This window comes from Beta vulgaris, chromosome 1, assembly GCF_026745355.1.
Source record: "Beta vulgaris subsp. vulgaris cultivar EL10 chromosome 1, EL10.2, whole genome shotgun sequence".
Taxonomy (NCBI): Eukaryota; Viridiplantae; Streptophyta; class Magnoliopsida; order Caryophyllales; family Amaranthaceae; genus Beta; species Beta vulgaris.
In genome coordinates this window covers 4,200,703-4,216,672 of record NC_079202.1, presented here as the reverse complement: position 1 = coordinate 4,216,672, position 15,970 = coordinate 4,200,703, and positions in this window count along the sequence as shown.

Below are 15,970 nucleotides of genomic sequence, written 5' to 3'. Positions count from 1 at the left end.
TCCAATACAAGCACTATTCCAAGCTATCACATCAATGAATCCTAATCCTCCACATGCTTTGCTCCAACAAGTATCATCCCAAGCTATTGCTCCTGCCTTATGTGTATGAATCTAACTACTCCATTAGAAAGCTCTACACACCTTTGTGACTTCAATTAAAACTTTTTTGGGAAGAATAAATATATTGATGTAAACTCTCCTTTGCAACACATGATGAGATCATCTGAAAAACACATATATGTTAATTGTATCTCTTTTCATCTAGCATGGAACTGGAATTGTTCTAATTCACTTAATTTGCATAGTATCCTAGAAAGATACACCATGCAAATCACAAAGAGAAGGGGAGACATAGGATCTCCCTGCCTCAATCCTTTTGCTGACTTGAAGTATCCTTCCATTTGGCCATTAATCAACAGGAGAACATGGGTGTAGATATACAGGTCATCACCATCTTAATAAAATGATATGGGAAGCCAAGTTGCAAAAGCATTTCATTCAAGAACTCCCAATTTACAATATCATATGCTTTTTGTAAATCTATCTTCATCAAACAGCATGGACTCACTTTCTTCCTCCCATATGTTTTACTATATCCTGAATCACCATGATGTTATGCACTATGAATCTGCCATGCACTAATCATCCTTGATTTTCCACTATGATATCATGTAGTATCTGCCTCAATCTGCTACAGAGAACTTTTGTAATACACTTATAAAGTGTATTACAACAAGATATGGGCCTAAATTCAGTGACATTACTAGGGCATCTAGTCTTAGGAATTACAATAATAGATGTATTATTTAATTCCTTAAGTAATACTCCCCTCTGTAATGTATCTAACATTGCAGCTACTACATCATCGCCTATGATATGCTAAGCATCTTTATAGAAAAATGAGCCAAAACCATCTGGTCCAGGAGCCTTGCTCCATGGGATGGAGAATAGTGTCTGTTTTACTTCTTACTGTGTATGGTGCATTAAAAATTGCTCTATGTTCATCAAATACCAGTGAACCAGCTTGAACAATTTGTGCCATGGCTGCACTTCTCTGAGCTACATTAGATCCTAATATCTTCTTCTAATAGGCTACAAAGGCATTTGCTACTGAATCTGCCTAATTATGTTAGTTGCCTTCCTCATCCTTGATGCTATATACCTGATTTTTCAGTCTTCTTGCTTTAATGCTTTAATGAAATACTCGAGTATTCTCATCTCCAGCTATTGACCAGTCAAGCTTTGCCTTTTGCTTCAGAAAAGAAACATATGTTTCATGTTTCTCTTTATATACTTTTATTGGTCTCAATTCTGCATCAGCTAGTTCTCTATCACTTGGGTTCAGGTGCATCTGTTGTTGAGCATACATCATAGCCCGTTGAGCTTTGATTTCGTCTACTTGTAGATCATGTAACCCTTGTTTATTCAGCTCCTTCAGTCTTATCTTAAATTGCTTCAATTTCTGCATAACAATGAACATTTTTGAGCCTTGCATAGGTGTGTTCCATGTTTGTCTCCCCAACTCTTCAAACTGTGTAGCCTTCTTCCATATAGTAAAATACCTAAAAGGTTTTTTTACCATTATGTTTATCCTTATACACTGATAGTAATGCAGGGGAGTGATCAAATTCCCCTTCATTTTGGAAGTTAACTTCTGCAGTGGGAAAAAGATCTTGTCATGCCTGATTAGCAAGCATCCTGTCCAATTTCGAAAACACTCTATCTTCTTCAGTTTGTTTGTTGTTCCATGTGAAGAAGCTGCCAGAGCATTTGATATCAGTAAGTGCACATGCCTCCATACACTCTCTAATATCTTTCATTTCCACCTCCCTAATTGATGATCCTATTCTTTCATCCACATTCATAACACAATTAATCACCACATATTAACCATGCTGCATCTGTTTTTATTCCTCTTAAATCGTCCCATAATGCACATCCCCTTGCCCTTTCATTAAAGCCATACACCATTGTACAATAAAACCCAACTGCACTACTTCTAGGTTGTATGAAGCAATGTATCAGCTGACTTGTCCCTCTAATAACTGTTACATTGAAGCTTCCTGACTTCCAAGCAAGGACTATTCTGCCTCCTTCATGATAACTGATACTTGATGTAAAGCACCATCCTTCAAATATCCCCTGATAAAGCTTCCCTAGATTCGAAAGCTTTAGCTTTGTCTCCAAGAGACAAACAATGCCAACAGAAAATCCATGAATACAAGCTTTCACATATCTCTGTTTTTTAGCATTATTTATCCCTCGGACATTCCATACTATGATTCTATCCATTTGGGATAGTGAGAGATCCCTCTCCCTTGCCCCCTAATTCTTCCTCATCAATACTTCTTTACTCCCAGCTTGCTGCAGAACCTCCCTGCCATCCTGATTATCTTCTGCATCTAGTAACTTCTGAAAAGAGTTTTCTATGTTTGTAGCTCCAAGTTTAGAGTCCCTCACTCTACTAGGCTTAAATGCACGTTGAAAACCATCTAGATCATCAGTCTGTATTTCTTTGTTCTGATGTTGTGCATCTTCAACAACACTAGTCTCCTTCTCCCTCACCAACTGTTCCTATTGTGCAACCTTTGGAATCCATACCTTTTTGACCTGTTGAGTTCTACATTCCTTATTTTCATGCCCAAAATTACTACATATTCCACATCTGACAGGTCTCCACTCATATGTTACAGGCACCTCAACATTCTCCCCCACTTCATTGTGACCATGACATGATTAGGAAATTCCTGATCTATATTCATCTCTACCGATATCCTTGCATATTGGAGTTTATCCCTATTCCTCGTAGCTTCATCCCTCTTTATAGGGTCTCCTAATTGAGCAACAATCTTATGGAGTGATTTCTCACCCCCAATATTTCAAGGCAATCTTCAACTTTACCCAAATTGGAAGAGTTTAAATCTATTCCTTTTCAAAATCCATTTCATGAGACCAAGGTTTCATTACTAATGGTTTCTTATCAAAAAAATAATGGTCATTCAAGACTTTATCTCTAGAATCCATCGCTGAGAAGCGCACCAAATACACTCCCTTCGTCATCAATTCCACTTTAAACATTCTCCAAATTCTCCTGAAAAAACCCTTCCATAAATTATATTGGAGGTTAGCTCCCAATACATAACATATTATAGACGAGTTCCAAAAAGAGATTTCATCGTGAGTATCTTCTAGATCAATTTTCACCGGCTCTATTACTACTTTTTCCATCCTACTTTCATTTTCACTATCAAAAGCAATATATTCGATAGAATGAATCACCGAGTTATTTACAGAATGTAGAACTGGAATAGGAGTTCTACCCTCACCTTCATTCGCCACCATTACATCTCCACTTCGATGGACATTTTGCAGTCACTCATTAAACATATGTCACACTTTCGATTGCTGCCTCAGGTGGTGAACATATGTCTTTGGTGTTAGGATTTCACTTATCCCTAATCCAAAATCCAACACTTCTACTCCTAATAACTCATCCATGGAACATAACTATAAAGCTTGTGGTTCCGACACTGGACCCTTAGCTTTCATTATCTGCTTACTATCCTTTCCTCCTTGAGATTTTCCACTCGGCTTTCTTGCCATGGCGACGGTGCACGATATGCTATCATGCACTGAGAGAAACTTGGCGCGAAAGTTACTCAAGGTTTTTAACCCAAAACTTGAACTTCTAATATTTTGCACCTAAAACATATTAACACTTCAAGTATACATAAAGTAAGTGGTGTGTTTTATTTTTTCTCCTATATGTAATATGTAGTTAGTTTTGGGAAATGAAATAGCTCAAATTCACAAAAATCGACAAAATCGACCCCGAAACGAACCCAAAACATGAACTTCTAACATAAAGCACCTAAATATCACATTAACACTTCAAGTATGTATAAATTAAGTGGTGTGTATTAGTTTTTCTAGTACATGTAAGATGTAGTTAGTTTTGGGAAGTGAAATAGCTCAAATTTACAAAAATTAACAAAATGACCCCGAAAATTGGTACTTTCACTAATAGGACCTAAATTTGACATATATAGTTCAAATATGTATATATTAAGTAATATATGTTTGGTTTAGTTTTAGTTGCAATAGTAAGTTCATTTTGGGTGAGAAATGGACTTTTCACCAAAATCGACCCCGAAACAACCCAAAACTTGAACTTATATCATTTGCACCTAAATTTCATATTAAAACTTCAAGTAAGCATAAAGTTATTGGTGTGTGTTATTTTTTCCTATATGTAAGATATAGTTAGTTTTGGGAAGTGAAATAGCTTCAAATTCACAAAAATCGACGAAATCGACCTCGGAACGAACCCAAACCTTAAACTTCTATCCTAAAGCACCTACATATCACATTAACATTTCAAGTATGTATAAAATAAGTGGTTTTTATTAGTTTTGCTCCTATATGTAAGATGTAGTTAGTTTTGGGAAGTGAAATAGCTCAAATTTACTAAAAGCGACAAAATGACCCCAAAACTTGGTACTTTTACCAATTTCAACTAAATTTCTTATATATAGTTGAAATATGCATATATTAATTCATATATGTTTGGTTTATTTGTAATTGCAATAGTAAGTTTATTTTGGGTGAGAAATCGAATTTTTCACCAAAATCGACCCCGAAACGAATCCAAAACTTGATCTTCTAATCTTTTGCACCTGAATTTCACATTAACACTTCAAGTATGCATAAAGTAAGTGGTGCGTATTAGTTTTTCTCCTATATGTAAGATGTAGTTAGTTTTGGGAAGTGAAAAAGCTCAAATTCACCAATATCGACAAAATCGACCATGAAACGAACCCAAAACTTGAACTTCTAACCTAAAGCACCCAAATATCACATTAACACTTCAAGTATGTATAAAATAAGTGGTGTGTATTAATTTTTCTCCTATATGTAAGATGTAGTTAGTTTTGGGAAGTGAAATAGCTCAAATTTACTAAAATCGAGAAAATGACCCCAAAACTTGGTACTTTCACTAATTCCAAGTAAATTTGACACATATAGCTCAAATCTTTATATATTGGGTCATATATATTTGGTTTAGTTGTAGTTGCAATAGTAAGTTTATTTTGGGCGAGAAATTTGATTTTTCACCAAAGTCGTCCCCGAAACGAACCCAAAACTTGAACTTCTAACCTTTTGCACCTAAATTTCACATTAACACTTCAAAGTATGCATTAAGTAAGTAGTGTATGTTATTTTTTCTCCTATATGTAACATGTAGTTAGTTTTGGAAAGTAAAATAGCTCAAATTCACAAAAATCGACAAAATGAACCCGAAACTTAGTTGATTAATTAGCTTATAGTCGCAAGAGTTAGTTGTCATTATATGTTGTAAATGTTTGAATTGATATTATTAATTTATTTTATTCATATTATTGCAAGGTTTATGTGAAGAACGACGCACAAGGGTTGGATGAATTCAGAATTGAAGAATTTGATGAAGTTTGAAACAAGTTGGCAAGCTACATCTTATGAAGATTGTATATGTTACATAATTGGTTACAATTTTGCACTAACTAGAGATAGCTATTCGATTGCATTAATGTACCTTTTAGTATTAGAATTAATATAAATGTTGCTCTAATACGTACTCTTTAACATTATTGTTATTATTATTATTATTATTATTATTATTATTATTATTATTATTATTATTATTATTATTATTATTATTATATTATTATTATTATTATTATTATTATTATTATTATTATTATTATTATTATTATTATTATTATTATTATTATTATTATTACATAATTGGAAACGCAAACTTGTTATGCATTATGAGGTTGGTTATATGGTATGAAGAAAAGCAACAACACAGGAGAACGAGCTAGCATATATATAGCTGAATTTTAAAAAATAAAATTACACAAGGGTTGCGGTTAAGGGGAGAACCGCAACCCTTGTCTAAATAAGGGCTGCGGATAATAGGGAAAACCGCAACCCTTTCTTAACCACGGGATATGATTTTCCCTATTAACCACAACCCTTATTTCGCCAAGGGCTGCGATTTTCCCATGACCGCAACCCTTATTTCGCCAAGGGCTGCGGTTATCAACCGCAATCCTGTGCTTTTTTTGTCTAGTGTAAGGTGTAAAGTGTTAGAACCTTTATGAACCTTATTATAACTTATTTGAATCTTTTAAACCTAAAACTTATTGTTTTTAAAGGCGAAGACAACCTTAATCCTCAGTGAATTGTGCTCTAATTAAAAAGCAAGGTGATCAAACTAGACAGTAAATTCTGTATATTAACTCGATCATTTAGAATTCCAAAAATGATCAATTGGGTTAAATGATTTTCAAACATATCTTTTGTAGTAAGGTACAAGAAGAAAAGTTAGGTCATCGCTCGTTTTCTCATGAGAGACACTTATGCCCTGTATTTTTGGACTTATCTTCATTTCAGTTTCTCGCAGTTTAGTTTAGTTTAATTCAATTCAGACACTGTCTCATATTAAGCTTTATCGCACAGTTCACTTTCTCCCGGTGCAAGAGAATGAGGCCTAAACAAAATTAGGATGAGCAAATGGTTCAAATCAGTTGTTTGAATCTTGATCAATATTAAACGAGACAGTAGAGATTGAGTGACCTTTTTTTAGAGAGAAAATCTGGTACCCTATTCGCTTCTCTGAAAACGTGCATAATAGCGATTATATGGTGAAATGACGAAGAAGAAGACAAATGATGTCGTCAACTATAGTATGAATGGACCATGGGAAGAGTTATGTCCTTGCAAGACTCGAATAATTACTTGATTGTCACTTTCAATAAGGAAGTCCCAAAATATTACGGTGATGTGCCATCAGGAGACCATTATGCAAACATATCTTGCTTCTATTGATAATAATTGTGACAAAGTTGTTTGAAAACTGATCAATATCCAACCAAGTCTACACTCGACTAGTATGAACCGAGTTAGATAGAATAATGCATGAATAACTTAGATGACAACTTATATTCTAGATTATTTTTTGTATATATAAGTTAAAAATTTCCTGTTCACGTTATAATATGGAATTAGTAAAAAAAAAGTGAACATTGCAACCAAAGTAGTTGGTTTACAAGCAGAACGTCTTTTTAATTATTTGAGATGAAGGAGTCATTGACAAGTAGCGCAACCAAAAAGTAAACCATTTCAAATAATAGTGAGTTCTTCTTTTTAAGAATTTGCTATTGATAAAACTGAATAAATTTATGTGACCTAATTCATGACTCCAAGTCGAAATTGTGCCTGCGTTTTCACAAGTCTAATCATGCCAGGCCCCAATGTCTTTTATTATGTCACATTAGCGTTTACCGATAACTTAAAAATTATTTTCGAGTACTTTACATTGATAATTCTTAGGTGGTCATAGTAGATATCTTAACGGTTTTGAGAAAAGAATATAGACCCACTTTTTTATTTTCAAAACAGGATCACTTGATTTCACGTGAATTATTACGACCACTTTACAATCTTTGAGTGAAACCAAAATCATGATACAGCTTAGGCTATTTTAGCTTAAGTTTATTTTTGCTTGACTTAACTTATTTTTGTTGAACTTATTTTTATTGAGCTTATTGCTGGAATTAACTTATTTTTACTAAAGTTCATTTATTTTTACTGAACTTTGCTGAGTTGAACTTAATTATGTTGAAACTTAGAGTATATTTTTGTTGAACTAAACTTATTTTTGATGTATTGAACTTATTTTTGCTGAACTAATTGATTTTTACTAAACTTATTTAATTTAACTGCACTTATTTTTTACTGAACCTATTTTTACGAAATTTATTAATGCTGAACTTAACTTATATTTGCTTTCATAAAAAAAACTTAATTTTTCTGAATTAAACTTATTTTTATTGAATATAATATAATAAGTTGAGGAAAACAAAGTCTTATATAGACCATGGAGCAATGCAGATTACTTGAGCATAATTCATGGTTTTGCACTTTCTTTATCTCTTTTGGGACGAACAGTAAGTGGGTGGACGTGTGAAGTTGGTGCTGACTCAAAGGCCAAAGACACCAAATTACAGTGAAATTTTATCCGTTTGGTGGAGCTTCCCCTTACTCTTTTCCTTGAAGCAGACATGTGAGTGCATGATGGAAGAATTGGCCTACACCAACAAGTCCACTGTGTTTGGAATTCCTCGACAGTTGTCTGATTATGAAAGTGTGTCATCACTTAATTGCGCGATGTTCTACTATTCCTAGTAAGTACTAAATGCCACCAACTCACTTTGTATCACAAATTCAATGTTTCGTCCTTAATCTGACCATCTATTAGTAGAAGGAAAGTGTGAGGATCATGAGCACTAGTCTATTTTTTCAGCCTCGCTTGCGCTTGGGACTAGTGTGCCTCCAACTTATGTACTTACGTACCTTATCTACTTTGTTTTGTGGATCCAAATTTATTACATCAACTTGGAATGTACAATCATTTTAGAGAAGAACGCGTTATTGTAGGATTTGATGTAGTGGTACTTGAATGATCACCTATACGTTGAAGGCGTTGATTAGATCAACAAAATTAGGTGAATAGACCTCTTAATTATGTCGGTTAGGTTGGATTCGGGTTAAGTGACTTTGAGTTATGGGTTACCTCTGATCAAGTCAGGTCGAGTCGGGTCAAATTAGTTATGCGTTGAAAATTGCTCAATCCTAATTTAAACCAAATTGTGTATAAATTGTATAGCTTTTTATGTAAACAAATCTGCAATGCATTTTGGGCCAAAGTGCGCCATATAAAACGGTTTGGTGTTGTACTCTTTACAAAGTTTTATAATCTACTTCGTTCATTCCTAAATAAGGGCTACATTGAGTAAATTTACACCATTCATCAACTAACTGACTCTATTTTCTCACTATTATATATTGAAAAACAAAGTTAAGTGGGATCTTGTTCCCGATATGTATTTTCAAAATATTGATTCTTTTTTATATAATTTTTTATTGTCAGAAATTAAAGATACTAACGTTCAAAAACCGCATTGGCTTATGTGCAAAGTGAACATAACAATTATTTAGGAACAAAAGAAGTATATTTTTGTTAAAACATGAAATATAGCAAAACCAATAATTTGTAAACATGAAAGGTAGTAAAAGTCCATAAAAAATATACAATATAGTTATTTAAAAAATGAATTATGAAAGGTAGTTAAAACCACAATTCCCGTCATTTTTTTTATTAGGAGATAATTCGCTCGAAAAGCAATTCTTCCTAGGTTACTAGCCTGTAGGACAACCCAGCTAAGAGGCTGAGTACAAGGCTTTAATCTTTATAGCTCATCAGGCTTAAAGGCCCACAACCACCAAAAGAGAGAAATACATGATTCAAATCCTAGACAAAGCCTTGGAATTCGGGGTAGTACTTCACTGACTTACCATCTCTTCCTCTTCCGTATTATATTATCATCAAATGATAAATAATCACTCCTCAAAAACACATTCTAGACTATGTAAATAAAGGAGTCCAACAAAAACCGAGAACATGTAGTACTCCCTCTATATTTTATTGTTTTTCCTACTTGGAATCTTGACAACAAGTAGAGAAAATCTTCTAAATCCTTTTGAATATATGATAAAAGATATAGTCATGTTGGGTTCTATGTGATTCGTCTCAATGAATACTTTACTAATATACAATCGTTATAATTTTAAATAATATGTTATGAAAGATATCTAAGGTTAAAGCAGTGCATTGACAAACGCGCACACTAAAATAGGAAGAAAATAAAAGATATAAAGGGAATATATACGAAGCAAAACTAGGGGTGATAATGAGTCTGGCTTGTTTGCGAATGGTTCGGGATCGGCTTTGTCAAAGCTAAGCTCAGATTCGGACTCGGCTTGAAACTTTAACAAACTAAGCTGAGCTAGGCAAAGCTCAACTTGAGAAGCCCGTAAACAAGCTCGATTATTATCTTACATTAAAAAGTCATTAGATATCTCTTTAAAAATTATAATTTATTATATTAGAATAACAAAATACATGAGGGAGAAAGAGTGGTTCATGATACTAATCACTAAAGAGCCATATAGTTTTGTTTTAAAAAAAAGGGAAACTCGACAATAAAAGATACATAAACTTGAAAGGTTGGAAGACACGGTCACACGGGCCTTGGAGGACTAGTTACAACTTACAAATTTATAACTTACAAACTTACAACGTAGAAGTTAGAACTCCAAAAGAAAAGAGGCGGACCTTTCAAAAAAGAAATGAAGAAGACTTTAGAACTTAGAAGAACGTAAAATTAAAACTTGAAACAGCTACCACCAGCAAGGGAAAGATAACAGCGGAACCACTTGTTACAGCAGCGGAGCTGCAACCTGCAGAAAAGGCTTTGGGTTTTTATTTTTTTTAATTTTAATTTTTATTTCAATTAGAAATTTGAAATATGTTAGGGTGTTTTAGATTATTTGATAATTATTAAGTTTGTTATCTTTCTCTTTGTGAATTTGCTTTCATGTATGCGAATCTGATTTTAATTGTCGATTTCTTCCTAAATGAGCTCAATCCAAGTCGAGCTTTCGAACCGAGCTCTAGCCACAAAATTAGTTCACGAGCTCAGCCGAGATTAAATTCCTAAGGCTCGTCAAGCTCAAGAAATGTTAAACAAGCTCGAGCGGAACCTAATAGAAGTCGGGCTCGTCTTCTGCTATAAGCACCCCTAAGCAAAACTACTTATTTAAAAAATAGCAATTTTATGAAAGGGGGAAAATATTTAAAGTTTCATTCCATTGCCTATATCGCATATATCATGTTCCACCCTGTAAAATGAGACCCATCAAAGAGTTGTATAAAGCCCACATCATGGGCCTTTTACATACATTTGATTACTACACATTTATGTATAGTCTGAGGTATAACTTTTTGAGTGGTCCCATGTGATCTGCTATTTTATCATCTTGTACAACTAACTCTGGGTTTAACTGAGTGATTCTTGTATATATATTGTAATGGGCGCTGAGGGCCACAATATAATATAGCTACACAAAAGGTGAAAACTTTCTCCCACAATTATCCTGTCTTTCCTAGAAGTTCGTCTCACTAGACTTAGAGTAATTTTACTCTACATGGTATCATAGCATAGTAGCTAAAATCATCAAACACAAACCACTTCAATCTTTCAAGCTGAAAATAATCATGGCAGCTAAGGACAAGGAGAGAAATCACCAGTCTTTTGTATCTACATCCAAATGAAGGATATTTGAGTGTGTGTGAGAAACTTCAAGGCATCACCAACTACAGATCATGAAAAAGGTCAATGGAGATAGCCTTGGCTGGAAAAATGAAGCTAGGATTTATTACTAGCCTTGTACCCATATACAAAGAAGATATCAAGACACAAGAGCTGTGGGATACTTGCAACAATGTTGTAATATCCTCGATTCATGCATCTCTGAGTAAAACCATCAAGAAATCAATCTTGTATTGTTAAGGATACTCCTACCTCTACTTCTAGTTAACAGCAATATAGTTTGTTAAATGATGAGCTGGAAAAGTTTGTTAGCAAGTTAGTTACAAAGTCTGTTAGCTTGTTATAATCTGAGCCAATCAGATTTTAGCTCTTGTAATATAAATACATCAGCTGTAATATTCTTACACATTCAATAATAATCATTCTCTCTCTAGACATAATGAGATGATAATTTTTTCTCTCTTCTATACTGAGATTCTAGAACAGAAGTGTTCTTCATTTTTATAGATTGAGTTTAATCTCAAATCATCACATGGTATCAGAGCAGCGAAATTGATCCTACTCAAAATTTTTCCGCGCAATCATCTCTAATCATTGTGAAGTTCGATCAAGATCTTCATCATTATTGACTTCTGAAGTTTCTGCAATCTCAGTAAGATTCAAACTATTCAAATTCTTCTATACTTCAGCTAGAATTACTGAATTAGTATATTTTTCATTTCATTTCATTCTTAGATCGCATTTTCCTTTGAAATCTTGTGGAAATTTCTTGAAATTCAAATCTCAAAATGCCTGAAAATACAACTACTGTTGATCCTGCACAAGATCCAACTTCACCTTATTATATTCATCCTAGTGACTCACAATTTAGGCTTGTTTCTGAGAAATTTAGTGAATCTGGATACAATGACTGGAAGAGATCAGTCATAATAGGATTATCCACTAAGAATAAACTAGGATTTATTGATGGTTCCATCGATAAACCAAACAAAGATTCATCTCTTTGCAAAGCTTGGGATAGGTGCAATAATACATTGATTTCTTGGATCATTCAAGCCTTAGATACTACAATTGCTCGTAGTATACTGTATTATGATTCTGTGTATGAAATTTGGTGTAATTTGGAGGAAAGGTTTGGACAGTCCACAGGGACTCAGATCTATAACATTCAACAGCAAATTGCTGAAATAGAACAAGGTGAAGATAATGTGTTTGAATTTTATACAAAACTGAAGATGTTGTGGGATGAGTTTGATGCCTCAAATCCTCTTCCTATTTGTACTTGTGCTAATTGCAAATGTGATGTTACTAAGAAGATTTTTAAACTTCAAGAAGATCAGAGGTTAACTCAGTTTCTTATGAAACTCAAACCTGCTTATAGACAAGTCAGAGGCACAATTTTAATGCAAGCTCCTCTTCCAAATATTTCACATGCCTATAGATTAGTTGTTCAAGAAGAAAAACACAGAGAGGTCTATGCTTCTGTACACTCATCTAATGATAATGAATCTATTGAGCCTATGGCTTTTGCTGTTGTGAACAAGAAGAAGTTCTCAGAATATCATTACAATCAGAGGCACAGTGTGTACAATAAACCACCTTCACACCAGTCCACCTACAAGGGAAACAATCAAGGAAAAAGACCTTTCTGTGAGCATTGCAAGATGCTTGGTCATACTGTAGATAAATGCTACAAGATTCATGGGTATCCACCCAAGGACAATTGGAAGAACAAGCTTGGTACCACTCCTGCTCATAATCAAGCCTCTACTTCTCTTGTTGCTGCTGCTGCAGCACCTGTCATGGATCCTAGTGCTCCTCTCACTATGGAACATTACAATCATCTCTTGTCTCTCATTGGCAAACAGTCACAAAATGATGCAATAGAATCTAACATGGATGATCTTCCTCACACTGCCATGCTAGCAGGTACCTGCTTACTTTCTCTTACAAATTGTTCTAACTGGATTCTTGACAGTGGAGCCTCAGACCACATGTGTCATGATCTTTCCATGTTCTCTGATTATCAAAACATATTACATCAACATCACACTATTACCATACCTAATGGTAATAATGCTCCAGTTCATCACAAAGGGACAGTTCACTTAGGAACAAACATTATTCTTAAAAATGTTCTACATATACCTGATTTCAAGTTCAATCTTATTTCTATTCCCAAGTTGACTTGTGATTTACAATGTGAAGTCTCTTTCTCATCTGCTTATTGTTATATTCAGGACCCTTCTCTGAAAAAGCCACAAGTTCTTGGTAAGCTCAAGCATGGTCTATACTGCTTAGAGCATCCTACTTCACATACATATGGTGATTCTCAACCAGTTTCTACTGCTTGTTCCAGCATTTCACATGACAAGTCTACTATTGATCAGGCCAAACTTTGGCATCTCAGGCTTGGCCATATGCCTTTCAAGCATTTAAATAAAATTTGCCCTAATGTTGATGTAAAAGATTGTATAGCTACTTGCTTCTGTCAGGTTTGTCACATTGCTAGACAGCCTAGACTTGCCTTCCCACACAGTAGCATTAAAACTACTCATCCTTTTCAATTAGTCCACCTAGATGTATGGGGACCTTATAAAATTGCCACCTACAATGGTAGTACTATGTTCCTTACTGTAGTTGATGACTTTACAAGATTTACTTGGATTTTCCTTCTTAAATACAAATCTACAGTTCCTAAAGTCTTTCAAGATTTCTTTATGTTTGTTAAAACTCAGTTTAATACCTCTATACTTGGTGTAAGATCAGATAATGCCCTTGAGTTTTGTGAAGGTACTATGAAGCAATTTCTTCTTCAAAATGGTATTACTCATCAAACCAGCTGCTCTGACACACCACAACAAAATGGTGTGGTTGAACGCAAGCATAGACACTTGCTTGAAACTGGTAGGGCACTATATTTCCAATCCAAAGTGCCAGTTTCTTTCTGGGGTGATTGTGTGCTTTGTGCTGCTCATCTCATCAACAGAATGCCCCTTGCCAGGCTTAACTTTGTTACACCTTATGAAAAATTATATGGTGTTTCACCTGATATTCATCACCTCAGAGTATTTGGTTGTCTTTGCTACTCTTCTACTTCAAAGCAAGGCAGAACCAAGTTTGATTCAAGGGCTAACCCTTGTGTGTTTCTTGGCTATTCTTCTTCTCAAAAGGGGTATAAGGTTTACAATCTCACCACACATAAACATTCAGTCTCTAGGGATGTTCTTTTCCATGAAAAACACTTTCCTTATCAATTTTCTCCTACAAAATCTGCTCCACAAATTTTCTTACCTATTTCTACACCTATTCAGCCATTCTTTGATGAATCTGCTCCTTCTATTCTTTCCCCACCTGATACTATTACAGATCTTTCTATCATTTCTTCTCCTCCAGATTCTATCTCATCTTCACTTGCAGAATCTCTTTCATCTTCTCATTCTTCTACAGTCTCACCTCCTCCTTCTCTCAGAAGGTCTACTAGATCACATAAAGCTCCCACTCATTTTCAAGACTTTGTTTGTAATACTACTTCCTTTTGCAACCTAGTTACTCTTTCTTCTGCTCTATTTTCCACCTTGGGAGTCTATGATGAACCTTCTACTTATCCAGAAGCCTCACAACACCCACATTGGGTTAGTGCCATGGAAAAAGAGTTAACTGCTCTCTTGCTCATAACAATACCTGGCAGCTAGTTCCTCTCCTAAAAGGAAAGAAGGCTATAGGCTCTAAATGGGTCTTCAAAGTTAAACTACATGCTGATGGATCATTGGAAAGGTATAAGGCTAGGTTGGTAGCCAAGGGCTACAACCAAAAGGAAGGCATAGACTATCAAGAGACATTTTCCCCTGTCATTAAAATGTCTATTGTCAGATGCATAATAGTCTTAGCAGCTTCTAAAGGGTGGGATCTTTGGCAATTGGACATCAATAATGCTTTTCTACATGGTGACTTATTAGAAGAGGTCTACATGGCTCCCCCTGCTGGCTTACATACACCTCCCAATACCGTTTGTTTGCTCAAAAAATCCCTCTATGGCCTTAAACAGGCTTCTAGGCAATGGTTTGCCAAATTAGTTGCTGAATTACTTCTCTTAGGCTATTGTCAATCAAAAAATGATTACAGCCTCTTTCTCAAAGTCTCTCTTGACAAAATTACCCTGGTTGCAGTATATGTGGATGATATTATAATTACTGGTAATGATCCTATCAGCATCACTTCACTCAAGTCTCACCTTCATGATACTTTCAGTATCAAAGACTTAGGGAAGCTTCACTACTTCCTTGGCATTGAATCACTTATCTTCCTTCTGGTATTTGCCTATCTCAGCATAAATTCACCAAAGATTTGCTACAAGCTTCAGGCCTCTCTTCTTTTAAATCTGCAGTCACTCCTCTCCCTCTTAATCTCAAACTCTCTGCTCATGAAGGGCCTCCTTGTCCTGATCCTGAATTCTATAGGAAGATGGTTGGTAAGCTTAACTTCCTTACCCATACTAGGCCTGACCTTGCCTATACAGTTCAGTATCTCAGTCAGTTTATGCACCTTCCTAGAGCTCCTCATCTACAAGCTTTGTTTCATACATTGAGATACATTTCCTCTACTGCTACCAAAGGCATTATACTCAATGGTTGTTCAGCACCAGTTTTACAGGCTTACTCTGATTCTGACTGGGGCTCTTGCCCTGATAGCAGAAGATCCATTACTGGATATGTTATGATGCTTGGTAACTCACCTATTAGTTGGAAATC